This window comes from Monodelphis domestica, chromosome 1 (assembly GCF_027887165.1).
Source record: "Monodelphis domestica isolate mMonDom1 chromosome 1, mMonDom1.pri, whole genome shotgun sequence".
Taxonomy (NCBI): domain Eukaryota; kingdom Metazoa; phylum Chordata; class Mammalia; order Didelphimorphia; family Didelphidae; genus Monodelphis; species Monodelphis domestica.
In genome coordinates this window covers 209416083-209443854 of record NC_077227.1, presented here as the reverse complement: position 1 = coordinate 209443854, position 27772 = coordinate 209416083, and positions in this window count along the sequence as shown.

The following is a 27772-nucleotide window of genomic DNA, read 5'->3' as shown; positions in this document are numbered from 1 at the left end:
TGTGGCCCTGGGCAGATCATTTAACCCCCATTGCCTATCCATTACCAATCTCCTGCCTTCTGACAATAGGCATCTAAATGGATAAAAAAAAAATCCAAGGAACTTTAAAGAGACTGGAAATTATATTTTTAAGGCATCTCCGACTCCAATGTTTTATAAAAATCTCTGTATTTCTATTGCATTTTGCTGATTGTTTTGTTTAAGGTTTAACTTTCTGATTTTAAGTTCATATATTACTGCATTCAAAACTCTTCTGTTATACTGATTCATTTTAATGTACTGTGTTTTAACTACTGTTAAATTCTGTTGCTTTTCCCCTATAACCATACTTGAATAGGTCCATATGAAAAACAGCTTTTCTATTTTTGACTTTGTAAATTGTCACATAGAGGATAGATGGACTCCATCAGAAAAGTGCTACAACAACCTTTGGAAAATTTAAAGAGCTAATTATCTCAAATCAATTTTAAGTGTTCTTTAGACATGGTTTTTAGAATTTTTCTTAACAATCTCTGGTCATTTTTGCCTGCCCCTAACATGAGGTAAGGCCCATTCTAATAGCTGAAATGAAATACAAATTTAACCCCCAAATCCCGCATTTCGAAAAATGTGAATGGAAGTTGGGCAGTTAATCCCAGGGCATGTACCCCCAGAAGCCTCCAAAAAAGGAGCAGCTCTCATTTATAACTCTTCAGCTCACTACTTAACTTCCACCAGAATGATATCTAGATTTCTTGATGATGTTCTAAACCAGAAATAAGTTTTACTTTGTTTAAAAATATGTTTACCAAGGTTGAAAGATTTGCTATGATTGTAAAAATTGTGACAAATATCCCTCAGTTCATAGGCTTTAAAAATGCCATACAGCAACTTATGTGAAATATGATAGTGTGTCTGTTTGTTATTGTAATTCACTGGGCTATTGAGAATTTTGGGGATACTGATATCTACATATTTATACTACTGTTCTTTGGATCATGGTCAGATATGAAGAAGAAATGGATCTCATTTTGGTGAGAAACCTTGTATTCTATATTTTCTTAGCTGACACAGTGTGTCAATGATTATAAGCTATATTTTTGAAAATTTAAAACTCTTTCATTATATTTTTCTTGCATGTGCAATATACTATTTCAGTTTTTTATTTTTTCTCTCCTTTTTATATTTGAAGCACATGTCACTAATGTTAAGATTTTCTTTAACTTTTGACTTAGCAGTAATATAAGTTTAAAATACATTTGCTATAATGTCAATGCATGCCCCAAAAGCTTGAGATTATAAAAATTATGCCACTAATTATTTTAAAAAATTTCTGGGACTTTACTAAATAATTCTGTCTGATTCCAGGACAAGATATACACAAAAAAGCCATTGCATAGGGCCAAAGATAAACCAATCCAGGACGGATTGATGTGCTTCTAAGCCAATACAAAGGTCTTGAACCTAGTGTGAAGACTCAGGGTTTAGATGCTTAACATTTGTTAAGACATAGGCCTTCCTTGTGTCCACACTCACTCTGAAAATACAGACGAGTATCCCCAAACTTGGCTCCTACTTGGCTCCTATAATCTGGTACCTTTTCTGTCTTTCATAGTGTGACAAACTTTCTGTAGTCCTGGCTACTGACTGGGTAAATGCATCATCGCTTAGATCATTTTAATTGGGCCCTGATTCAAGGACCTGTTATAGATTTATTTTTCCTTTACTTGGAATTTTTACACATAAGACTTTGATAGTCTATATTTTCATCCAGAAATTATCTTTTTTATTTGGATTTTTCTGATGTCTTTTTAATTTCTCTTACCAATTGATTCATATACCTCATACCTCAGCCTTGCATCCCTAAGTGATCCTGTATTTTTCAATCACCCTCAAGAAGGGGAAATGCAAAAAAATATTATTATTTTAAATTGCAAAGTTTAAATTCCTTTTAAGAAGAATTTTAGGTAAAGAAATATGATACCTCTCTGAATCCAGAAACTGAACTGTTTAAAGAAGACACCATGAAGAAGTCTCTGTAAACCTTAAAATTTCTTAGACTTATGAATGTTGGAAATTTCCCCATTGGGAAATTTCATACTTGAAAAATTTCCTACTGATAGTAAGAACTCTATTGGAATGTGAAACTCCTTGGCATGGGAGGATCCTTCTCCTCCCTGCTTAAGACTACTTTAGGACAGAAACCTTTTGCTAAACAATGGAAAGGGCTTTGACCTATGCTTAAGCATAGAACAGGAAGTTCTTTGAGTCATGATTGATTTTAGAATTGATACAATAGAGATACTTGAAATGACAGAACCAGGTCTTAGAACTTACAATCTCCACCCTACTAAGAGTAACAGGATTTAGGAAGGGCTGCAGCAAAGATCAAGATTTAATTATTTGAGAATATGATCTTCAACAGACATGTGCAAAGGGGGGCAGACCTCTGGGTGGTCCTGGGTTAAGCTAGAGTCACCATTGGCACAGGGGAGACATCGACAGTGATTGATAGATGTGAGAACTGAGGGGAGGGGACTTAGATGGTTTCCTTAAAGATAGTGGGGTCTGAGGAGAGGGGGAGGAGGTTTTGCTCTGAGAGGTTTTGCTCTGAAGGAGTCTGAGAGGAGAGAGGTCCTGGAGGGAGAGCTCCTGGAGAGGTCTGAGAGGAGGGCTTGCTCTGAAGGAGGCTGGAGGTGGAGGCCCCTGAGACTGTTTCTCCATTTTTGGTCACGTGAGTGATAGGGACTGATCTCTTTTCTTTGCCTCAGCTACCTAAGGGCTTGGGCCTCTGGCCCAGCCTAAGCAGAGGGGTTATTTAAGCCATACTCCCTTCTCTTTCTCTCTCTGTCTCTCTCTCTCTCTCTGTCTCTCTCTCTCTAATACCTTTCTTCCTCCTGTTTGTAATTAAAATTCCATAAAAGGTTGACTGCTGACTTGAGTTTTCATTTAGGAATTACATAGCTGAATTCCTTGGTGACTTTAAATTAATATATATCAGTCTTTTAAAGCGATTTCCATGTCACATTGTGGCTGACCACACGGGAGTCTAAAGAATTCTCTCAATAAACTTCTGAAATTCCTTGCCTTTTTACTCTACCTTCTCACCACTTAGTCCCTTTTAACAGCAAACTTGGCTTAAAGACACAGCTGCTAGAACAAGTGAGTATAAAAAACTTTTTCTCTCTTCTCTTTTCTCCTTAAGTTAAATTGGAATCAGCAGTTTTTCTTTTTCTTCCCTTTAATCTTAAGGGGCAGCTGGGTAGCTCAGTGGATTGAGAGCCAGGCCTAGAGACAGAAGGTCCTAGGTTCAAATCGGACCTCAGATACTTCCCAGCTGTGTGACTCTGATAGTTAGATAGAAAACAGCTGTTTTAAATCTCAGTAACAGGACCCTAAAGTCCTGGCTGGAAGAGCTGTTTCTAAATATCCTTTCCCTTAAGGAACAACTTCCTAGATTAGAGAAAAAAAAACCCTGTGGAAAAACCACAAGATGCACAAGAAGATCAAGAATGGGCTTTGGGTGTGGTTGATTGAACATTTATTTTTATCTATACTTTTATGCCAAAGGGGACTGCCCCCTAACTGGCTTTTTGTCAATGCATCCAGCAATTATTGGTTTTTTCTTTTTCCCCCTTATTCTCAAATTATTGTAATCTTTAAGTTGATTGTGTTTTCATGATCCTTTGGGGAAATTCTTCTTCCCAAATGATCACATGGTGAAATGTAAAAAATTGAGATTTGAACCCCAGACTTCAATCCCCAGAAGTCCTTTCGAGTTCCCAAATTGCCCTCTAATCTCTGTGAATCTCCTTGAGTGCGAGATCACAAATTATTATTTAAAGGGACTCCGCCTATTGCTCGCTCTCTTGGCTTCAGCATCTGGGCACACTTGGCTCAACCAGGCAGGATGTAGAGTGAGTGATTGTGAATGGGCTCTCTGGGCCTGGACATGTGCTTTTTTATCTTGTATTTTCTTTAATTCTTAATCTTTAATAAACCTCATGAAAATATAATACTTCTAGCAGAAAAATTAATTTTAATGGCTACACATGATTAATCAGAAAGATTGCCTTTACCAAAATAATAACATAAAAACACTACAAACTCTAGAAGTATAAAAGCAAAAACAAAATCCACATCACAGGTTATTCAGGACTTTGTAAATCTGGAAGTGACTCTACCTCCTGTTTGGGGCCAAAAATTAAAATATCATCCAGCATTAAGTAAAATTCCAATTGAATATTCTATTACAAAAATCAAATCTTATTTTTAAAAACTGCATGACAATTTCATCTCCAGAACAATTTTAAAAGTCAAATTTAAGTTTCAATGTTGAAATTAACTCCAAAAATTCTCAAGATTAAAAATGCTTCTAATTTTCCCTAATTTTAAAACCTCATACACACCGCACACACACACACCCCTTTGGGGAGGTTGAGATGCTAGGGATTTTGAAACTGTTTTCATTCATAACCGTGTGCTTAAACAACTTAGGCTTTTTACTTCTATTAACTATTACCTAGTATAAAAAAAATGTTGCAACTGAGTCAGCTAATGTAAAGTCTGTAGATAAAAATTGTTGTTAAAACTATTCTCCTGATTTGACTAAGTTTTAGCCTTAACTAAATTAGTTTTGTGTATGCATTTCATTTTCCTGGATATTTATTCATTGGCAATGAGGGCTCATTTACCTTTTAACTTAAGTCTAGTCTATAGGTGATTTAATTAGTATTCCTAAACACAAAGGCTTTCACTAATCTCATTGTTTCCTGCTTTGAAGCACCAAAATGTGTAAACTTTCTGGTACTGGGGAGCAATTTAGTGTTCTTTCAAAACCTTTAAACTATTAAATATTTTAAATCAAATAATTTAAGTAAATTATTTTAATATTTTAATATCGTTATTTTATTAATTATTTTATATTATTATATAATAATTATTATTAATATAAAATTAATTAAAATTATTTTAAATAAATTTAAAATATTAAAAATGCTGCTTAGATTATTATTTATGTGCAAGGTTTCCCCCCTTTTTGGCACTGATATTTTGCCAGGTTTTCCTTATGACCTAAACTCTTCCTTTTAAGAAAAGGGACCCCTTTGAATTTGCTTACTCACTAGATGGACTCCAAGGAACAAAAGAATTTGGGGAACCTATATACCATTTGTGGAATCCAGGGGAAAAAAAAGATGATTGACATTACTATAGCTACAAAGAAAATGGGAGTGTTCAAACTACACAGACTGGGTATAATCAAACTTGGGAAAGGACTCATAGCTAGAGGCTAAGATGTAAGAGAAAAGGGCTACAAACAATGGATATTAAAGGATGGTTCCTGCCCAGGTGTGGATCTTCTTGGGAAAGGGTCTGATACAATAGGTGAGACTACCTAAGACAAAGAGGGTCCTTAGCATATGCTTAGTCCCACCTAACTAGGATTATCATTCCTATGAGGGTCTCCCATTCTCAGTCTGAAACTGCCATCCAGGGATTCCCTTCAGAGTAGATTCCCATGGGAAAAGGGAACAAGTACAAATTTTGAGGTCTCCAACTTACAAGTTAGTCCTGAAACTTGGGGTTCATCAGATCTCAGTAGGCCACAAGTTTGGGATTCCTAGATTCCATGTTGACAAGTAACATGAACAGATCTAGAATATCATCATCATTTAATTTATACATAACTACATACTTATATATACATAATAAACAAAAATAAATATATAAAATAATACATACTGTGAATCTTAAAATTGCTCAGACTCTACTTCAGAAGATTTGATTAAGCTATTCCCCATTTTCTACAATGGAGGTACTTGGTCAGAAATGTATTGAGAACTTTAAAATTCCTCCACCCTACTCAGACAGTGCCTTAGGGGAAGATAAAGTTGCAAATTCCTGATTGAACAATGAAAAGTCCCCAACTCATACTTATAGTGAAGCAAAAACCCTAAGCTAGGTTGTCTATTTTTAGATCAACTACAAATGGGTGCTGAGTACCTATAAAGGTTAAAGTAATCACTAAAAAGTCAAGCAACTTAAAAAAGGCAAGCTTAACAAAAGAGATGTGAAATACTCAGAAGATATAATATACCCTGAGAAGGTGAGAACTAAAAGAGTGATGAGAACTAAGAATGGGCAGTCCTGGGGAAAAGCGTCTACTATGATTGGTAGATGTGAAAATTTAGGGGAAGTGACATAAGAGAAAATTCTCTTTACAAGGAGCTCTCTGAACTCAGTTCAGGAGTTCAGAGAAGGGTCTCTGAACTCAGTTCAGGAATTGAGGATTTCAGTGAAGGACTGGAGTTTGCTTGGGACGATCTTGTGGTGAGTGATAAAGACTGACTCTCTCCCTTAAGACTCAGGCCTAGGCCATTTGGCCTAGGCCCTTTCTATTATTTTCTCTTTCTCTCTCTTTCTCCCTTCCCTTTAATTCCTTCAATTGTATTAATTAAAATCTCCATAAAACCCAGCTGATTTGGGTATTTTCATATTTGGAAATTTTCCCATGGTGACCACTTATATATTTTTTATTTTTATTTTTTAATTTTTAAACATTATTTTATTTGGTCGTTTTCATACATTATTCACTGGAAACAAAGATCATTTTCTTTTCCTCCCCTCCCCCCCACTTTTCCCTCTCCCATAGCCAACGCATGATTCCACTGGTTATCACATGTGTTCTTGATTTGAACCCATTTCCCTATTGTTGGAATTTGCATTATACTGTTCATTTAGAGTCTCTCCTCAGTCTTATCTCCTCCAACCCTGTAGTCAAGCAGTTGCTTTTCATCGGTGTTTTTACTCCCACAGTTTATCCTCTGCTTGTGGGTAGTATTTTTTAGATCCCTGCAGATTGTTCAGGGACATTGCATTGATACTAATAGAGAAGTCCATCACCTTCGATTGTACCACAGTGTATCAGTCTCTGTGTACACTGTTTTCCTGGTTCTGCTCCTTTCGCTCTGCATCACTTCCTGGAGGTTGTTCCAGTCTCCATGGAATTCCTCCACTTTATTATTCCTTTTAGCACAATAGTATTCCATCACCAACATATACCACAATTTGTTCAGCCATTCTCCAATTGAAGGGCATCCCCTCATTTTCCAATTTTTGGCCACCACAAAGAGCGCAGCTATGAATATTTTTGTACAAGTCTTTTTGTCCATTATCTCTTTGGGGTACAGACCCAGCAGTGCTATGGCTGGATCAAAGGGCAGACATTGTTTTATCGCCCTTTGGGCATAGTTCCAAATTGCCCTCCAGAATGGTTGGATCAATTCACAACTCCACCAGCAATGAATTAATGTCCCCACTTTACCACATCCCCTCCAGCATTCATTACTTTCCATAGCTGTCATGTTAGCCAATCTGCTAGGTGTGAGGTGATACCTCAGAGTTGTTTTGATTTGCATCTCTCTAATTATAAGAGATGTAGAACACTTTTTCATGTGCTTATTGTTTTGATTTCTTTGGCTGCGAACTGCCTGTTCATGTCCCTTGCCCATTTGTCAATTGGAGAATGGCTTGATTTTTTGTACAATTGATTTAGTTCTTTATAAATTTGAGTAATTAAACCTTTGTCAGAGGTTTTTATGAAGATTGTTTCCCAATTTGTTGCTACCCTTCTGATTTTAGTTACATTGGTTTTGTTTGTACAAAAACTTTTAATTTGATGTAATCCAGATTATTTATTTTGCATTTTGTAACTCTTTCTAATTCTTGCTTGGTTTTGAAGTATTTCACTTCCCAAAGGTCTGACATGTATACTATTCTGTGTTCGCCTAATTTTCTTATAGTTTCCTTCTTTATGTTCAAGTCATTCACCCATTTTGAATTTATCTTGCTGTAGGGTGTGAGGTGTTGATCTAAGCCTAATCTTTCCCACACTGTCCTCCAATTTTCCCAGCAGTTTTTATGAAATAGTGGATTTTTGTTCCAAAAGCTGGGATCTTTGGGTTTGTCATATACTGTCTTGCTGAGGTTGCTTGCCCCCAGTCTATTCCACTGATCCTCCTTTCTGTCTCTTAGCCAGTACCAAATTGTTTTGATGACCGCTGCTTTGTAATATAGTCTGAGATCTGGGACTGCAAGACCCCCTTCCTTTGTGTATTTTTTTCATTATTTCTCTGGATATCCTTGATCTTTTGTTCTTCCAAATGAACTTTCTTATGGTTTTTTCTAAATCAGTAAAAAAAATTTTTGGAAGTTCCATGGGTATGGCACTAAATAGATAGATGAGTTTGGGTAGGATGGTCATTTTTATTATATTGGCTCGTCCTATCCATGAGCAGTTAATGTTTTTCCAATTGTTCAAGTCTAGTTTTAGTTGTGTGGAGAGTGTTTTGTAGTTGTGTTCATATAGTTCCTGTGTTTGTCTTGGGAGATAGATTCCTAAGTATTTTATTTTCTCTAAGGTAATTTTGAATGGGATTTCTCTTTCTAGCTCTTGCTGCTGAGCTGTGTTGGAATTATATAGAAATGCTGATGACTTATGTGGGTTTATTTTGTATCCTGCAACTTTGCTAAAGTTGTTGATTATTTCGATTAGCTTTTTGGTTGAATCTCTAGGATTCTTTAAGTAGACCATCATGTCATCTGCAAAGAGCGATAATTTGGTCTCCTCCTTGCCTATTTTAATGCCTTCGATTTCTTTTTCTTCTCTAATTGCTACTGCTAGTGTTTCTAATACAATGTCAAATAATAGAGGTGATAATGGGCATCCTTGTTTCATTCCTGATCTTAATGGGAATGGATTTAGTTTATCCCCATTGCAGATGATATTAGCTGATGGTTTTAGATATATACTGTTTATTATTTTTAGGAATGACCCTTCTATTCCTATGCTTTCTAGTGTTTTTAGTAGGAATGGGTGTTGTATTTTATCAAAGACTTTTTCTGCATCTGTTGAGATAATCATGTGGTTCTTGTTGGTTTGCTTGTTGATGTGGTCAATTATGTGGATAGTTTTCCTAATGTTGAACCAGCCCTGCATCCCTGGTATAAATCCTACTTGATCATGGTGGATGACCCTTCTGATCACTTGCTGGAGTCTTTTTGCTAGTATCCTATTTAAGATTTTTGCATCTATGTTCATTAGGGAGATTTGTCTATAATTTTCTTTCTCTGTTTTTGGCCTGCCTGGCTTTGGAATTAGTACCATGTTTGTGTCATAAAAGGAGTTTGGTAGAACTCCCTCTTTGCTTATTATGTCAAATAGTTTGTATAGTATTGGGATTAACTGTTCTCTGAATGTTTGATAGAATTCACTGGTGAATCCATCAGGCCCTGGGGATTTTTTCTTAGGAAGTTCTTTGATGGCCTGTTGGATTTATTTTTCTGATATGGGATTATTTAAGAAAACTATTTCTTCTTCTGTTCGTCTAGGCAATTTATATTTTTGTAAATATTCATCCATATCACCTAGGTTGGTATATTTATTGCCATATAGTTGGGCAAAGTAGTTTTTAATGATTGCCTTAATTTCTTCTTCATTGGAGGTGAAGTCCCCCTTTTCTTCCTTGATGCTGTTAATTTGCCTTTCTTCTTTCCTTTTTTAAATTAGATTAACTAGTACTTTGTCTATTTTGTCTGTTTTTTTCAAAGTACCAGCTTCTAGTCTTGTTTATTAGCTTAATAGTTCTGTCACTTTCGATTTTATTAATTTCTCCCTTAATTTTTAGGATCTCTATGATGGTTTTCTTCTGGTAGTTTTTAATTTGTTCATTCTCAAGTTTTTTGATTTGCATTTCCAATTCCTTGATCTCTGTCCTCCCTAATTTGTTAATATATGCACTCAGGGATATGAATTTTCCTCTAAGTACTGCCTTGGCTGCATCCCATAAGGTTTGAAAGGATGTTTCGCCGTTGTCATTTTCTTCAACGAAATTGTTAATTGTTTCTATGATTTCTTCTCTAACTATCCGATTTTGGAGTATCATGTCATTTAATTTCCAATTAATTTTTGATTTGGGTCTCCATGTACCCTTGCCAATCAATATTTTAATTGCCTTGTGATCTGAAAAGGCTGCAGTTATTATTTCTGCTTTTCTGCATTTGAGTGCCATGTTTCTATGACCTAGTGTATGATCTATTTTTGTGAATGTGCCATGTGGTGCTGAAAAGAAGGTGTATTCTTTTTTGTCCCTATTTATTTTTCTCCATATGTCTATTAACTCTAATTTTTCTAAGATTTCATTCACCTCTTTTACCTCTTTCTTGTTTATTTTTTGGTTTGATTTATCTAAATTTGATAGTGGTTGGTTCAAGTCTCCCACTAATATGGTTTTACTGTCTGTTTCCTCCTTCAATTCTCCTAGTTTCTCTATTAAAAATTTGGATGCTATACCATTTGGTGCATACATGTTGATTAGTGGTATTTCCTCATTGTCTATACTCCCTTTTAGCAGACTATATTTACCTTCCCTATCCCTTTTGATCAGGTCTATTTGTGCTTTGGCTTTGTCAGATATCATGATTGCAACTCCTGCCTTCTTTCTATCAGTTGAGGCCCAAAAGGTTTTACTCCAACCTTTAATTCTAACCTTGTGAGTGTCAACCCGTCTCATATGTGTTTCTTGAAGACAACATATGGTAGGGTTTTGGGTTCTAATCCAATATGCTATTTGTCTACATTTTATGGGTGAGTTCATCCCATTCACGTTCAAAGTTATGATTGTCATCTGTGGATTCGCTGGCATTTTGATATCTTCCCCTAGTTCTGACCTTTCTTCTTTAGCTATCTCCTTGTGAACCAGTGATTTACTTTAGGTCAGTCCCCCTAGTCCCCTCCCTTGAGATGCTTCCCTTTCTAGCCCCTCCATTTTTATGCTCCCTTCCCCTCCCCCCTCTCCTTCCCTCCCTTTTTATACTCCCTCCCCCTCCCCCTCCTTAATTTTCCTTTCTTTCTTGCCCTAATGGGTAAGATAGAATTCAGGATCCCACTGGATCTAGATGTTCTTCCCTCTCAGATTTGCTTTCACTAAGAGTAAGGTTTAAGTAATTCCACTTCACGCTCTCTTCCTCTCCTTCTCATATGAGAGTTCTTCCCCTCCCTTTCCCATGTGTATCTTTATATGGGAAAGATTATTCTATTGAGTCCCCCCCCCCTATTTCTTGAAGTTAATCTTAGTATTATCGATGGTTCCCCCCTCCCTTTTCCTTTCTTTGCCCCCACTTTCCCCAAATCTTCTTGATGCCCCAATCTTTCCCTATGCATGTTTCTTCTAACTACTCTTATGATGATATAATTTATGAGAGTTACACAAAACATTTTCCCCACATATTAATATATATAATTTGATGTAAATGTAGTCCTTATAGAAGAGCGTTTGACTTAAAGAATAAGATAAGATTTATCTCCTTTTCCCTTTCTTTCATATTTACCTTTTCATGTTTCTCTTGCTTTCTGTGCTTGGATATTGAACTTTCCACAGAGCTCTGGTCTTTTCTTAGCAAATGCTTGGAAATCTCCTATTTTGTTGAATGCCCATACTTTCCCCTGGAAGTATATAGTCAGTTTTGCTGGGTAGTTGATTCTTGGTTGGTGACCCAGCTCTCTTGCCTTTCTAAATATCGTGTTCCATGCTTTACGGTCTCTTAGTGTGTTAGCCGCTAAGTCCTGTGTGATCCTTATGGGAGCCCCCTTATATCTGAAGCTCCTCTTCTTGGCTTCTTGTAGGATTTTCTCCCTTTCTTGGAAGCTCTTGAATTTGGCAATTACATTCCTAGGGGTTGTCTTTTGGGGATTTAGTATAGAAGGTGTTCTATGAATCCTTTCTATTTCTATTTTGCCCCCTTGCTCCAGAACGTGAGGGCAATTTTCTTTTATAATCTCCTGTAGAATAATATCGAGTTTATTGTTTATCTCTGGTTTTTCTGGGAGACCGATCATTCGGAGGTTTTCTCTCCTCCCTTTGTTTTCGAGATCTGTGACCTTCTCAGTGAGATATTTTATGTTTTCTTCTAATTCATTAATTTTGGGGTTTTGCTTTATTGATTCTTGCTGTTTTATGATCTCACTTTCTTCGAGATGCTTTATTCTGGTCGTTAGGGACTGGTTTTGCTTTTCAGCCTTGTCTGCCCTTCTATTGGATGCTTCAAATTCTTTTTCCAATTGAGCAGTCTTATCTGTCAGACTGCTGATCTCTTTCTCCCATTTTTCTTTCCAGAAGGTTTCCATCTTTTGGATAAGTTCCAGTTTGAGATCTTCCAGAGCTTGTTGATAGTTTCCATTTTGGGAGGCATGTTCTGATTTTTTTTTGGATTTCCTCCTCATTCTCCTCTTTTCCTTGGGTACTTCCACCATAAAAGTTTTCAATAGTCACTTTTTCCCCTTTCTTCCTGGAGGCTTGATTTTGGGCCATGTGAGCCATCCCTTTGGTGGTTTTATTCCCCTTTCCTTTTTCGTCTGGGGTCTGGGTGATATGGGCGGTTTTTCTATGAATTTAGGTTGCTTCAGACTAGTTCTTCCCAGCCTCCGAGGTTTCTTAGAGTGCTGGGTCCCTGATCACAGCCACACTGCCCAGGTGTTCAGCTCCGCCCAGATAATCAACATGTGGTCCACCCCTGGTGTTTAGCTCCACGGAGATGTTCAGCGCAGCTGCCCCAAGTACAGCTCCGCTGACCCCCGTAATCAGCGCTGGATTCTCCAGTGAAACCGCCCTGAGACGTTTTTTCCTGGCAGTCCCCAGATCCCAAGGACCCTGGAGTGCCCCCCCCCCCCAGACAGAGACGTTCCCCACTCACTCGCTGTCCTGGTGAGCGCTCAGGTAGTTCGCTCTGGTTTGGTGGGGGAGGTGGGGTGGGGGAAGGGCGGCTCAGTTCACTTTTCTGTGCAAGCTTTTCCTCCTTATTATAGTGTGGAAATGTTCAAGCCCCACGTACCTTCGCCTCTGTGGAGTACTGGGGTGTCCTTCTGTTCCTCCAAAGGTGATTTTTATGCTCCTTTGATGTAGTCTATTTCGTTCGGTGCCGGGGAGAGGAAGAGTGTGGCGTCTAGATTGCAGTCATGATTACCCGGGAGTCTGACCACTTATTTTTAATATAAACCAAGACACTAAAAATTATCTTTACAGTTTGGCCAAAACCTTTACAGTTTTGTAATTTACAGTCTTGGCAAACCATATTTTCATAGTTACAGTTTTTGGCTGACCACGAAGGTTGTGACGGAAAACCCTCAAATTTCTGTGAAATCTCTTTCCTTTTTCTCTTTATTACTTGCTCAAATTAGTCAGTCCTTTTAAACGTGCTAACTCGGGTTCAAAACACAGCTGCAAGAGCAGGTGAGTAAAAAACATTTCAATTTCTCCTTAAATTAAATAGAGCACAGCTGTTTAAAATCTTAGCAACAGGGCACTAAGGTCCTGGCTAGGAGAGCTGTTTTTAAATATCTTTTCCTTTAGGGAACAACTGCCTAGATTAGGATTAAGGGAAATCTGGAGAAAGCTTTGCCCTTGTCCTGCTCCCCAAGTGGTTACTTTATAAATATGTGGCTACATGTCATAAAATTAATTAATTAATTCACAAATAAATAAATAAATGAATGTGTGGCTACGGTCAGTTCACAACTTTCTTAACAACTGGCTCATCAGCTCTATGACCAAACTTGTAAAATTCGTATTCGTTGCCTCTCTGAATTTGCTCATACCATGGAGCTTATGGCAAAGTATAATTGACACGCTACTCCCCCTTGGAATTTTGATTGTTATAGCTATAATATTGTATTTCCTTACAAAACCCACTTCTCAGTCAAACCAACCAATTGTTCCTTCTATTATTCAACAAAATGCAGAACTAAATACTCAGCTTGAGCTTATAGAGGAAAGACAGCGGGAGATCATAGCTTTTATGAGAAACATTAAAAGTGAGTTAAGAACATTATCAGAATCTTTGTCTCACCCTGCTCTGGACACTAACCCTCCTAACCAACCCACTATTCCCCCTGTCAATTCGGCCTCAGAACCCCCTACTCCTAACCAACCCACCCCTCCCCCTGCCCATGCCCCCTGCCCAACCTGCTCAGCCCCAGTTTCACACCCTGCCCATGTTTCCTATCCCACACCCTCCACTCTAAATTCATACCCCACCCATGCTGATCACCCTACCACCTTCACCCTAAGTTCACACCCCACCCATACTGACCACCCTAATGCCTCCACCCTAAGTTCAAACCCTACTCATTCCTCCAACCCTAACACCTCTGCATCTTTTCCCCAGCTACTCACCCTTCTTCCTTTGCCTCTCCTTCCCACCCCACCCAATTCAATTCCCATATCCTTCCTACCTATGATCCTTCTGGCACTATGGGACAACAAACCCTCTCCCTCAATGTGCCCAACCCTTCTCTTTCTCATACTTATCCCACTGAGAATGGATTAAGAAGCCTAGAAACAGAAACAGGAGTACCAAATAATTCAGATTGGTTATTTCCTTTAAGGGAAGTACCCACTTTTAATAAAAATGGAAATTTGGTATCTGTAAGACACCACACACCTTTTAACCCTGAAGATTTAAATAAATGTAAGGAAGATCTTCCATCATTTGAGGGAGAACCAATATTCATTATAAAAAAATTAGAGAACATATTCAGAACTTTTGACCCCACTTGGATGGATGTTGAAAATTTATGAGAAATATTTCTAACAAAGAGAGAGAAAAATAATATCATCTCTCTGGCTAATCAGAAGCGAGGTAAAAGAGGACATTATTGGCCAACTGAAGATCCACATTGGAACCCAAATGTTGAACCAGATTATACAAAACTAAACCAGGCCAGAGAAGCATTATTGACAGCTATGAGAGTATGCTTGGATAGACCTGACAAATGGTCAAAATTTGAAAGAACCCAACAAGAAATTGATGAGACCCCCTCCCAGTTTATGGACAGACTTATTGACATAGGAAATACATATATGGACCTTGATTTATCCAGAGAAATGGACATTAGGCATATATGTAGGCAATTCATTGAGAATTGTTGTTCATTGGTAAAAGACTACTCTAAAACTAGCTGTCCTAATTGGGACTCTATGAACCTCAAAGAATTGAGGAAAGTAGCAACCTATGTTAAAAGGGTAGTGTAAAAAGACCTAAGGAACACAATATGTTAGTGGAAGACTCAAAGAAAGAAATGAAAATGTTAAAGAGACAATTGAAAAATAAGAGAGAAACCATAGTCCCTTTGCAGGAATCCACAGATAAATCAGTAATCTGCCACTTCTGTGTGAAGAAGGGCCACAGAATGATAGAATATAGAACTTTTCTCAAGATTATTTGAAGGAACACGCAGTTTAATAACAACTTTAGAAATAAAAACTGTAGAAATGATGATAATGATCATAGAAACCAGAATTTGAGAAATTTTAGAAATTATAATATTGACTATAGAAACAAAAATTTTAGAAACCAAAATTATAGAAATAGGAATTGGGAAAATAATGACAGCTCTCCAAATGAAGAAAATGATAATACCCAACAACAATATATAAGAAATGGTGCTCATCCAAAAAATACTCGAGGTGCTAATGCCCCTCAGAGGGGTGCCCTTCAGGGGGGTGCCCAAGGAACATCCCAAACACAATGAAGGTGTCCGGGGGGGGGGGGCTGGGGCACAGGAATCAGAGGATACAACCTTTGATTTTCTGGACCCTGATGTCCTATTACCCATTGTCCCTATCCACTGCCCTCCCCATACTAATGAGCATCATGTTACCTTAAAGGTGGGTAACATCTATTATGATTATCTTTTAGACACTGGAGCTACCAGGTCTGTATTGAAGAATGTACCTGATTTAAATTGTTATTCCGTTGACTCACAAAGTGTAGTGGGAGTATCAGGAATGCCCCAAAGAGTTAAAAAAAAGATTCCCCCTAGAATGGTGTCTATAGGACCCCTAGAGGAATAACATTCCTTCCTTTTGATTCCTGACTCCCCTTTAAATTTGCTGGGGAGGGACCTTCTATGCAAACTCAGAGCCACAATAACTTGCTCCCCAGATGGTTCCTTATCATTGGAAATATCAGAGGAATCGTTAAATTTTTTCCCTGTACTTCTCTCAGACAGCCAGGAGGCAAAAGAGCTACATACTTTATGGTAATAGACTTGTGCTCAGCTTTCTTTTTCATTCCCATACATTAGGAAGGGCTGCAACAAAGATCAAGATTTAATTATTTGAGAATATGACCTTCAAAAGACATGTGCAAAGGGGGCAGACCTCTGGGTGGTCCTGGTTTAAGCTAGAGCCACCATTGGCACAGGGGAGACATCGACAGTGATTGGTAGATGGGAGAACTGAGGGGAGGGAACTTAGATTTTTGGCTTAAAGATAGCGGGGTCTGAGGACTGAGGGAGGTGGATGCTCTGGAGGAGGTCTGAGAGGAGAGAGGTCCTGGAGGGAGAGCTCCTGGAGAGGTCTTGAAGGAGGCTGTGGAAGGAGAACTCAGGAGGAGTCAGGAGGAGGATTCTCTGGAAACATTTCTTGAAAGGAGGCTCTCTTGAAGGTGGAGCCTGAGGTTGGCATGAGAAGCCTTACCTAGAGAGATCTTGGGTGAGTGATAAAACCAACTGACTCATTTATCTCTTAGGACTGAGGTCTAGGCCTTATTGGCTTGAGGCCCTTCATTCTTATTCCTTTCTTACTTTCTCTCTTTTTCTATTGATTAATCAGTGTATTATAAATTAAATTTCTCTATAAAACCCAGTTGGCTTGGGCATATTCATAAATTGGGAATATATTCCCTGGCGACCATCTTATATTTATATAAAACCAAGACACAGTAGAAAACATATTTCAGCAGTCATAATTGTTATATATTTCCCTTGCTCCCAAACATTTTAGTTACCACATTTTATGGCTCCCACTCTCTTATCTATAGCTATTTAACGCTCAAAACTATTTTAAATCTAACAAGTTCTCATGTATGGGAATGAAAAAGAAAGCTGAGCACAAGTCTATTACCATAAAGTATGTAGCTGTGCTAGGAATAGAGGAAATAATATGTAGGCATTGCTTTCACCTGGAAGGGCTCACATATACATGGAGTCATCTGCCCCAGGGTTATGTGGAAAGCCCGAGTTTATTTGCACAAATTTTGAGCCAAGACACAGATAATATAACATTTTAAAATAGCAAATTAATCAAATACGTAGATGATCTACTCTTGGCTTCAACAATACATGAACATAAATATGTACATATATGTAAGATTTGCAAGGTACTTTACAAACATTATTTAATTTTATCCTCAGATAAAATGCAAATATGGAAATTGAGACAGACAAATCAAATAACTTGCTATTATCCATCTAAGATTGGATTTGAATTCAGGTCTTTTTGACTAAGTCTAGCAATATGCTACCTAGTTCCCTAAGATTATTCTGGAAGTGGCATGAAGGATGACTTGGAGGAGAAAGGGGAACCTTCCTTGACTTCCCTTCTTTTCCTTGTTCAGGATACGGAAGATACATTTTGTGTCCTACTTTGGGTTCAATTTCTGCTTTTACTGGAATCTGTTATCTTCTATCATAAACATGTTATCATAAAAAAGATAGGAACTATGTAATTACTGTACTAAATGAGTCAAAGTCCCTGCCTTAAGGATAAAGAGTAAAAACAAACCCTGACATAGACAAAACAAAACAAAAAAATGACAGAGGGAACTTTGTTCTGGGGTAGTCTCTGCTCTTCTTGGGATTTGCTTCAGGGAACAAAGTGAGTTAAGAAGCTGTTGAATTTGTTATTTTTAATTCTGGTTGGCTCTACATAAAGGAACTAGTTTACTGCCTTTTACATATAAAGGCATTCTCAGAAAAGCTCAAAGTACTTTTCAGATTTTTATCTAATTAATCCTCATGATAACCCTGTAAAGGAATTAAGACAAAAGGTTTCATTATCCAAGTATATGAGTTTTTAGAAGCCACATAATAGTCACTTTGTTTGCCTGTGGTTCCTTACCTGTCTTGACTTAATTCATAAGATTACAATATTCCTTGAAATACTTTGAGTATAAAAGGTTAAACCTCAGATCTTGGCTTACTTGTAATCATCAGTCATTCTCAGATACAAATGCAATTTTTCCCTAAGAGATTTATAGAGAAGATAAAATATTAACATACAAAATGGAAGGTATAAAAATCTTTCAAAGGGCATGGTTAGGGTGAATTGCTAGATAACTATTAAATGAATAGATATTCACTAATCAACAACTATTGATTGAATGTCTACAACATAGAGGCTTCTTAAAGGTTAGTCAGTGGTCAGCTCCATGTTTGTATTGGCTCAGCAAATACTGCCATCAAGTTAAATTCAATTTAACAGATATTTATTAAATACCTGCCAGGTAAAAGACATTGCTGTAAATATTATGTGTGCAAAGCAAACTAATAACTAGAGAAACATGGAAAAGTCAGGCTAGAGGTCACTGCAGAGAAAACAGGCAAGAAAACAGAGGAAGAGGAAAGATTCTCTTCCGTGATGACTCCAACATAGTGCCAGACCAAATATTAATCAGGAAATCCAAGGAGAAAACACCCTGAGTCATTTTTCTATCCCAGGGACTAGGAACAGAAATCAGATAGCAGTTCTGTTTCTCTTACCTTAGAGCTGGATTTCAAATCTAGCTTGGATTTGAGAAGACCACTGGAACTAGTTTGGGGGGTGACTCAAGGGAAACGAATTATAATGTCATGGGCATTGTACCCTCCCCCCAAACTCAGGGAAATTCCTTTGCTCCCTTACATCCTCTGACTCCCAACACAAAACATTCTTATTTGATTGTCCCATTGATCCAAATCATGAGAACCACCCCCATGCCTTCAGGGGAAACTCCTCCCCACCCCCTTGCCCCAGAGTCATGTCTTCATTAAATATAAAAACCCCAGAGCTGAGGCATTTGCAGAGCAACCTCATCCTATCTTGCTTGCCAAAAATGCAACATTACTAATAAATTTCTCTTTACTTTTAAGTTAAGTTTGGAGTCTTACATTCTTGTAAAAGGTATCCTTCCCAAACCCCAGAGGTATGCAGCTGCACCCCACAAAAATAATAGATCTATCAAGGGCCAGGTCTGCCTATACAAATTGCAAGAATAGGAGCAAACCAACAGTTTGCTCCTAGAGCTGTGCTGTGGATGCAGTTTGGACTTAGGAAGGGATCTTCAGTTAGAAGAAAAATCTTCTATTCAGGAAATCAGGCTCAAATCTAACCAAGCAAGTAGTAGCTGGGTGACAGTGACCCAAGAATAAGTCACATATTCAGCCCCTGTTCTGATCTAAAGCCTTCAACTGAGTGAACAGGGAAAGAAGTTCAGACCAAACAGGAGCTTCTACCTTGCTGATAGAGGTTGGGGCCAGCAGCTGCCTACTGGAGCTCTAACAGGGGGAAAGTCTACAGTTGTATCACACACACACACACACACACACACACCAGCTGTTATTGTTGTTCTTCCCTTCATTTTCAAAGAGGATCAATGTATCATGAACGACATCTTGACTTTCTTGTAAAATCAGGCAGAGGTACACAAAGTCCTCAGCCTCACTGTTTCTTCCAAAGTCATCAAAGACCAGCAGCAAGACAAAATTCAATGAAGGTGGCCTGGGATACAATCAATGATGTTGACATCTTCAATGTCTCTCCATCGCACCTATTTCAGCCATTAGAACAAGTTGTTTTCATCCACCTGTTCTTTCTGAGCAAGTCTTTACTGCTTGGACGGAGATATCCACCTTACTCACTAAGGGGTTCAAGGCATGTAAAATGGTTTTACCAGGGTATGACTGCTGCACATGCTAAAGCTCCTTGGAGTCATAGGTGAGAATCGGGTGAGAGGTGGACCCCAAATGCAGCCCTGAAAAAGCCTCATCATGCTCTCACACCAGAGGTACCAATCCTCCATGAATACCTCACACACCAATAACTACTTGAATAGAACAGAGCCAAATAGGATATTCCTAAGATGATTTTACCTGTTTTTTTTTTGTTTTGTTTTTAGTTCTTAGATAGTGGCATAGAGAGGACATGAGAGTCTATGTATAGACATGGGTATGTATGTTTGGTATTTATATAATTGTATAATTGGGGTGTATGGGGTGCTCAAGGAGGGGTAGTATCTCTGGTATGGAGGGCTTGTCGTGCCCTCCTAGGGCAGCTCTCCAGCCTCTGACCCCCACCTGACCCCCAGCTCTCACTTGTGGCTCCCAGTAGCTGCTAGCATGTGGCAGTGGCCACACCCCGGGCAACAGCTTCAACAGGCCAGCCAAACCTTGTGAGGGTAGCCATCGGGTCGTCTTGGACCCCTGGTGAACCAGGGCTTTGCTCACCCAGCATGTGAAGACTGCTTCGGCCGAACAGACTGAAGAAACCAATAAGAAGGTTCAACGGCCGAGAGGGCGACACAGCAAAGCACTGTGGAGTGCTTAGGGCGTGTTGGAGCACAAAAGACAACACGGCCCCCAATGCAGCTGAGGAAGTCTCCAGGTGTAACGATTTTTCGTGCCACTGGACCCAGGCTTCCAACGCCTAGAGAGTGGGACTGTCTCTGTGCATCGACTTTTCCATTTAAATCTCCTTCACGCACAAGTGTTTTTGTGCACACTCATCTACATCACAGAAGAAAGGGCACAAAGACAATCGTCATCCTCGGTTCCTGAGAGACTACCACTATTTGTATAATTGTGGTAGGTGTGTTTGAGCAAGTGTGTGATCTCTGTATGTATATTTTTGAGAGAAAGAGGAAGAGAGAGAGAAAAAGCAAGAGAGAGAGAGGGCGGGGGGGGGGGTATCCTTTTTCTTTTCTCTAATTGTTAGAAATCCTCAAGGATTTGTTCCTGGCCTTTTCTTTTTTTTTTCTATACCTTCTCTCTTGGCAACCTCATTTGCTCTTATAGCTTCAGTGCTCTGAAAAGGACTCCCAGCTCTACAATCCTTTGTGCCAGTCTCATATCTCCAACTCTTTATTGGACACTTCTCCTTGAATGTCTTGACAGCATCTGAAACTTAAATGGACTAAAACTGAATTCATCATCTTCCTAACCACTCTTCTTTCTGACTTCTCTATCCCTGTTCCTGACAACATGATCCTTCTATCAATTACCTTAGAAGACTAAGAGTCAAAAGTCATCTTTAATTCCTTTTTATCCTCAGGTTACATATACAAATCAGTTTGGATATGTCTTAAATCTACCAAGGAGTTTGTGGAACATATTGTATCAAGGATATGAATCTTTATCATTAGGGCAGGGGTTCCTGTCATGCTTTGATTAAATTCCCTGACCATTCCTTCCTACCTCCATTACCTCTTTCACTCATTGAGAAATAACCCAGTGAAATTTGTATGACTTGGTCCAGTTGACTCTCAAGATTAAAGTCAGAAAGGCAAATGAAAAGGAGCAAAGGCTTTTCCAAACCTCAAAGACCTGAGAACGGTGATGCCCAAGTGACAGTCACATTACCTCAGTCATAGAGGATGGTGGAAATAAACTAAATTCATTTGTTCCAAGTTAGCCAAGAGGGGTGATACCAAGATGGTAGCTTAGTAGCAGCAAAAGCATGAAACCTTTCTGAATATCCTTCCAAAACAATCTTTAGAAGGCAATTCAAAAGGATAGGAGTCAAAGCAGGATGACTGAGGGTGCTCTCCCCCTGAACACAATAGGAAAGATAGGCAGAGAGAGTAGATTTCCATGACATAAGAGGGAACTAGAAGTAAAACCACATGTATAAAAGTGCAGGCTGACCACCATCCCCACACATACACACCCCACCAAACCACTCAGAACCAGGGCATAAGAAACTCTGTGATTGTAGATAGAGTTATGAGTTATACCAATAAAAGAGCACCTCAGACCCACTCCTCAAAGTCCCTGGCCTTTGCAATTGTAAAAATATACTTGAATCCAGGACTTCAATCCCCAGAAGTCCTTGCTCCACTTCCCCAAAATGCTTTGTAATCTCACTGAATTCTCACCTGGGCCAAGAGCAAAATCATTATTTAAAGGGTCTCTGCCCACGGCAGGGTTCTCTTCCTGTCTCCTCTGGCAAACAGACGTATCTCATGATGTGAGTGAAATTTGGGTGGATCTCATGGCCCACCTAGCATGTGCTTCTCTTGCTTGTATTTTCTTTAACCCTTGACCTTTAATAAACCTCATAAAAATAATACTCCTTGCAGAGAGAAACTAATTTCTACCTCTTCAGTATCCCCAAATTTTTAATCTTTACACAATGAGGTCTGGAGGTCCATAGTACTAGGCCTCAAGCCTCCATGGCAGAGTGAAGAGAGCCCCAGGGTGAAGCTCTGAAAGCCAGCAGCTAAGTCAGAAATGGCCAGCAACTTTCAGGTTTCCCAGTCCACTGGCCAGAAAATGAGTAAACAGTAGCAAAAAAAACCCTCTTTACCCTTGAAAATTTCTATGGGGGAAAAAAGAACAAAGAACAGAAGCAAAGCAGATGGTGATACAAGCAAACACATGCAAAATCAACCCCCCCCCCCCAATGGAAATTGGTTGCAAGCTCTGGAAGAACTTAAAAAGGAATTTAAAAATCAAATAAAACAGACTGAAGAAAAACGAGGGAAAATGGAAATACTGCAAAAAGAAAATAATAGCTAAAAAGCAAAATTGGTCAACTGGAAAAAGAGGCAAAAAAATCCAATGAAGAAAAGAATGGCACGAAAAGTAGAATGAACCAAAAGGAAAAGGAGAGGATCAAAAGGCCAAGTTAGCAAAGAATAGGAAACAGAGACTTAGTTGAATAGAACAAATATTCCCAGTGCCATCTAAAAAATCTTACATGTATTAGGTTGAGATGTTGGGTATATATAAATAATGGAAAGTTTCAAATGGCCTGGAAGAATTCAGGCCTGGTGAGGATAAGAAAGCTAAAACACTGTCAACTGAGGCATTAGTGCAAGCATTCCACTGGATCAAGAAAAGCAGTAATTAGCATTAACTTTCATTAGTAGAGAAAAACATAGCAATAGCATAGCAAAGAGAACCCAAGACGCTTGATGAGAATTGGAAGCATATTAAAAGAAAGATGGATACCACTGTACAAGCAAACTATTATAATTGAAAGCTTTTGTATGAATTTGAAAGAGAAATCTTACCAGTCTATTTAAAACAATGAGTTCCAAAACAATGTTTTGCTTCTCAGATAAGACCAAAAAGGACATGAGGCTCTCTTTAAATATTCAAAAGGGTGACAGTTGGTCAACAAACATTTATTGAGTGATTATTATGTGCCAGATCCTGCATACCAATAAAAGCAGGAAAAAAAGGTCCCTACCCTTAAGGAGCTTATGTTATGAAAGGAATCTGAAAATGAGGGAGAAGGATACCTACACAGAGGAGTGACAGAGAAAACCCAGACTACACCATGGAGAGGAATAAAGACACAGCTAGCCTGGGAACCCTCCTTAAAAGAAGATTCTAGAAGGAGCCATCTAGTTGGAGAGAGAAACTGTAGGAGTGAAAGCACTCTCAAATACATAAATTCTAGGGCTGGAATAAGCATCCAGAATCAACTGGGACATGGTAGAAAAAGCCCAAAGTACAACCTGGAAATTTGCTGGGCCCAAACTAGGAGCAATGGGTCAAAAGCTGCAGAGAGACAGATTTAGATTTGATATGAGGAAAACCTTGCTAAATTAGAGTTGTCCAAAGCTGGAATGGGCTGCCCTGGGAAACAGTAGATTTTCCCTCAGTAGATGAATACAACTGAAGATTAGATGACCAGTTTTCAGAGACACTATAGAGGGGACCCCATTTCAGGTAGAGGTTTGACCATATGGCTTCTAAATCCTTTATTTCAAGTCTGAAATTCTGTGATTCTGTGATTTGTGTGTCTGTGTCAGTGCCACCTTATTAGCCAGAAGTGTAAAATTTTAAATTATATCTCTAATAATAAAAATATTTTATGAGGTTTATTAAGGATTATTAGAAATCAAGGATACAAAATAATAAACCATATGTTCAGGGTTGATTAGTCCATTCAAAGTTTACTTACTATATCATTGCAATGGCCAAGCAAAGCACTGAAGAGAAAGAAGAGCAGAGGTAGGCGATACTGCCAGTTAAAATACTAATTGTGATTTCACCCAGGTGGAGACTCAGGTGAGATTATAGGGAATTCTGGGAAATACCAAGGACTTCTGGGGATTGAAGTCTAGGGTTCAAATCTCCATTTTTACAGAAGGTTAACATGTGTCCTACTTTATTGGCATCTATTAATTCTAAAAAGTACATTTTATTATTTAGAGAAACTCTACTATTAGCTATGGTTTGTTGTGTTTTGTTTTGTTTTTTCCAAAATGGTTCTAACAAAATTCTGGGCTAAAAATCATAGATTTAGAACAGAAAAGAATTTGGTGGTCATCTAGTCCAATCCCTTCACTTTATAGATGAGAAAACTGAAGCATAACAGAGGAGTTAAGTGACTTGCCCTGAGTCACACAGTGAGAAAGCATCTAAAGTGGGACATGAACCTGTGTCTTCCTGACTCCAAGTCCAGTGTCCTAATCATTATATTATACTATCTCTCACTGTTTTACAGGTAATAGCAATGCCAAAAATTGAAATCAGACCTTCTGATTCTAAACTCAGTATACTTTTGTAACCGTGAAAATGTGGTTTGCCAAGACTGTGAGTTGTCAAAACTGTAAAGGTTTAGGCCAAACTGTAAAAATAATTTTTAGTGTCTTGATTTAAAAATCTAAAATTAAGTGGTTGCCATGGGAAAATTCCCAAATATGAAAATACCCAAGTCAGCTGGGCTTTATGGAGATTTTAATTAATACAAATGAAGGAATTAAGGGAAGGAGAGAGAGACAGAGACAGAGACAGAGAGAGAGAATAGTAGAAAGGGCCTAGACCTAGGCCTGAGCCTAAGGGAGAGCAAGTCAGTCTTTATCACTCACCACAAGATCATCTTCAAGCAAGCTCCAAACCTCCGAACTCCAACTAAACTAACTTCCAATCCAAAAACCTCCAAACTCCAACTCAATAAGTCCCTTCCTTTTAAAGAAATTTTCTCTTATGTCACCTCCTCCAAATTTTTACATCTACCAATCACAGTAGACGCTTTTCCCCAAGACTGCCCATTCTTAGTTCTCATCTTCTTTTGTTCTGACCTTCTCTGGTTAGATTAAATCTACTGAGTACTTCACACCTCTTCTGTTAAGCTTGCCTTTTGTAAGTTGCTTGACCTTTTAGGTACTAATTTAACCTTTATAGGTACTGAGCACCTTTTTGTATTAGATCTAAAAATAGACCTAGCTTAAGGTTTTAGCTTCACTATAAGTATGAGTTAGAGACTTTTCATTGTTCAATCAGAAGTTTTCAACTTTATCTTCCCCTAAGGCACTGTCTGAGTAGGGTGGAGTAATTTTAAAAGTTCTTAATATATTCCTGACCAAGTACCTCCATTGTTTTTTATTTTTATTTTTATTTTATTTTTATTTTTTTAAAACCCTTACCTTCCATCTTGGAGTCAATACTATGTATTGGCTACAAGGCAGAAGAGTGGTAAGGGTAGGCAATGGGGGTCAAGTGACTTGCCCAGGGTCACACAGCTGGGAAGTGTCTGAGGCCAGATTTGAGCCTAGGACCTCCCATCTCTAGGCCTGGCTCTCAATCCACTGAGCTACCCAGCTGCCCTGCTGAGTACCTCCATTGTTAAAAATGGGGAATAGCTTAATCAAATCTTCTGAAGTAGAGTCTGAGCAGTTTTAAGATTCACACTTTCCAGTTCTATAGCCCTATGAATTAGAAAACACTATACTTGAAGTCAGAAGGGCTTAATTCTATCTAGTTCTGGCTCTGTAAGTTTGGGCAAGTTATATCACCTTTTTTTAGGTCCCAGTTTCCTCATCTTTTATTGATGGGTGTTCATTTGGACTAAATGGTTTCTAAGACATTTTCCCAGTTCTGAAATTCCTCTATCCTAAATTTTCAATATTTCTTATTTTTAAAACAAAATTAACAAAAATGTGTTCATACATTCTTTACATTTTACCACTTAGTTATGACTAGAAATTTCTGATTTGGCTCTATGTATATTGATAGGCATTTAAAATTTTATTTACTTCATCATAACTGTCTTCAAAACTGCTGGAGATAGAGAGAAGAGAGTATGTTACTAAAGGAGAGTTCAATTCATCTCAATTCAATTCAACAACAAAAAAGCACCACTGATACAAGATTTGGCCACAGTCACCAAGGCTGGCTCCAAGATTTCTACCTCTGCCTGCCAGATGTACCAGGGACCTAGAACAAGGGCACAAAATATGGCCACTAGGAGTGAACTAATCACTTTTGTATTTTAAAGGACACATGAGGGAACTATAGTAGTTTCTTTTTCATTTTTTAAAAAAGATTTAAGTTTTTAGAAAATAAACAAATAAAACCTAAGGAAAAACCAAAGTAAAATAATAAAAGTACAGGAATGGAGAAATCTCAAGCATTTCTCTTCTAAACTTGACTTTAATCACAGATTGATATGATTAACGCAGTTTATGGGGCATCTTAGTTCTAGTTCCAGTTCCTTGCCTTTATTTTAATCCTCACCAAGGAAAACCCCTTTTTCAGTTCTTGGGATCTTCCCTTTCCTTTTATAGCTATCTCTCTCCTACTTTTAAAAATTAAAATGATTATATTAGGTAAAGGAGACTAGTGATCATCAGCTCATCAGCTATGAGAATCTGATGAAGGAACTGGAAAGAACTTAGTCTGAAGAATAGACTTGGGGGTAGAGGGTAGAACAAAAGGGATTGGGAATAGACATAATAGCTGCTTTTAGGCATCTGAAGGAATTCATGTGAAATAGTGGTAAAACTTGCTCTGCTTAGTCCCAAGAGGCAAGTAATAGGAGTAATGAGTGGATTACTAAGGAAAAAACATTAATTTTGTACTTTGCACTTTAGCCACAAGTTCACCAGAAACATTTTTATGAATTTAGGATTAAATAAACATGGAAAAAATTATGTATCTGGATCTATAATTGGGGGAAATTTCATGGCCAGATAAAGATCAGAGGGGATCATAAAAGATAAAAAAGATCATTTGAATAATTACATAAAACTTTAAGTTTTGTATAAGTAAATCTAATAAAATTAAGATAAAAAGAGAAACTGAGAAAAAACTTTTGTAGCAAGTTTCTCTAGTACCTTATTCCCACGATAAGTAAGGAACTTATTCAATTTTATAAGGAAAAGATCCATTCCCAATGGATAATTGGTCTAAAGATACAAACCAGGTAGTTTTCAAGGTAAAAAACTCAGGTTCTCTATAACTACATTTTAAAAAATGTTTCAAGTCACGACTAATTAGAGAAATGTAAATAATTTCTGCCATTCCTATCTCATACCTATCAAGATTGACAAAGAAGACAAAAAAAGTTTAAATTTTAGAGAGGCTGTAGGGTAATAGGCACACTCTTGATGGGCCTGTGAATGGGTATACCCATTCTGAAAAACAATTTGAAAATATATTTTTAAAAAATTTTAAATAATGTTTGCCCTTTGACCTAGTCATATCACTGCTATACTTCTACCCAAAAGAGATCAGAGAAAGAGGAAAAGTCCTTTTTTTACAAAAATCTTTATAGCAGGACATCTGGTGATTCAGTGGAGAGTTAGGCTGAAGACAGCAGTTTCTGGGTTCAAATTTGACAATAAATACTTCCTAATTGTGTGACCCTGGGCAGGGTTCCCTCATCTCCCACTATTGCCCGGCTCTCATCATTCTTCTCCCTTGGAATAATGATACTTAATCTTGATTCTAAGATAGAAGAAAAGG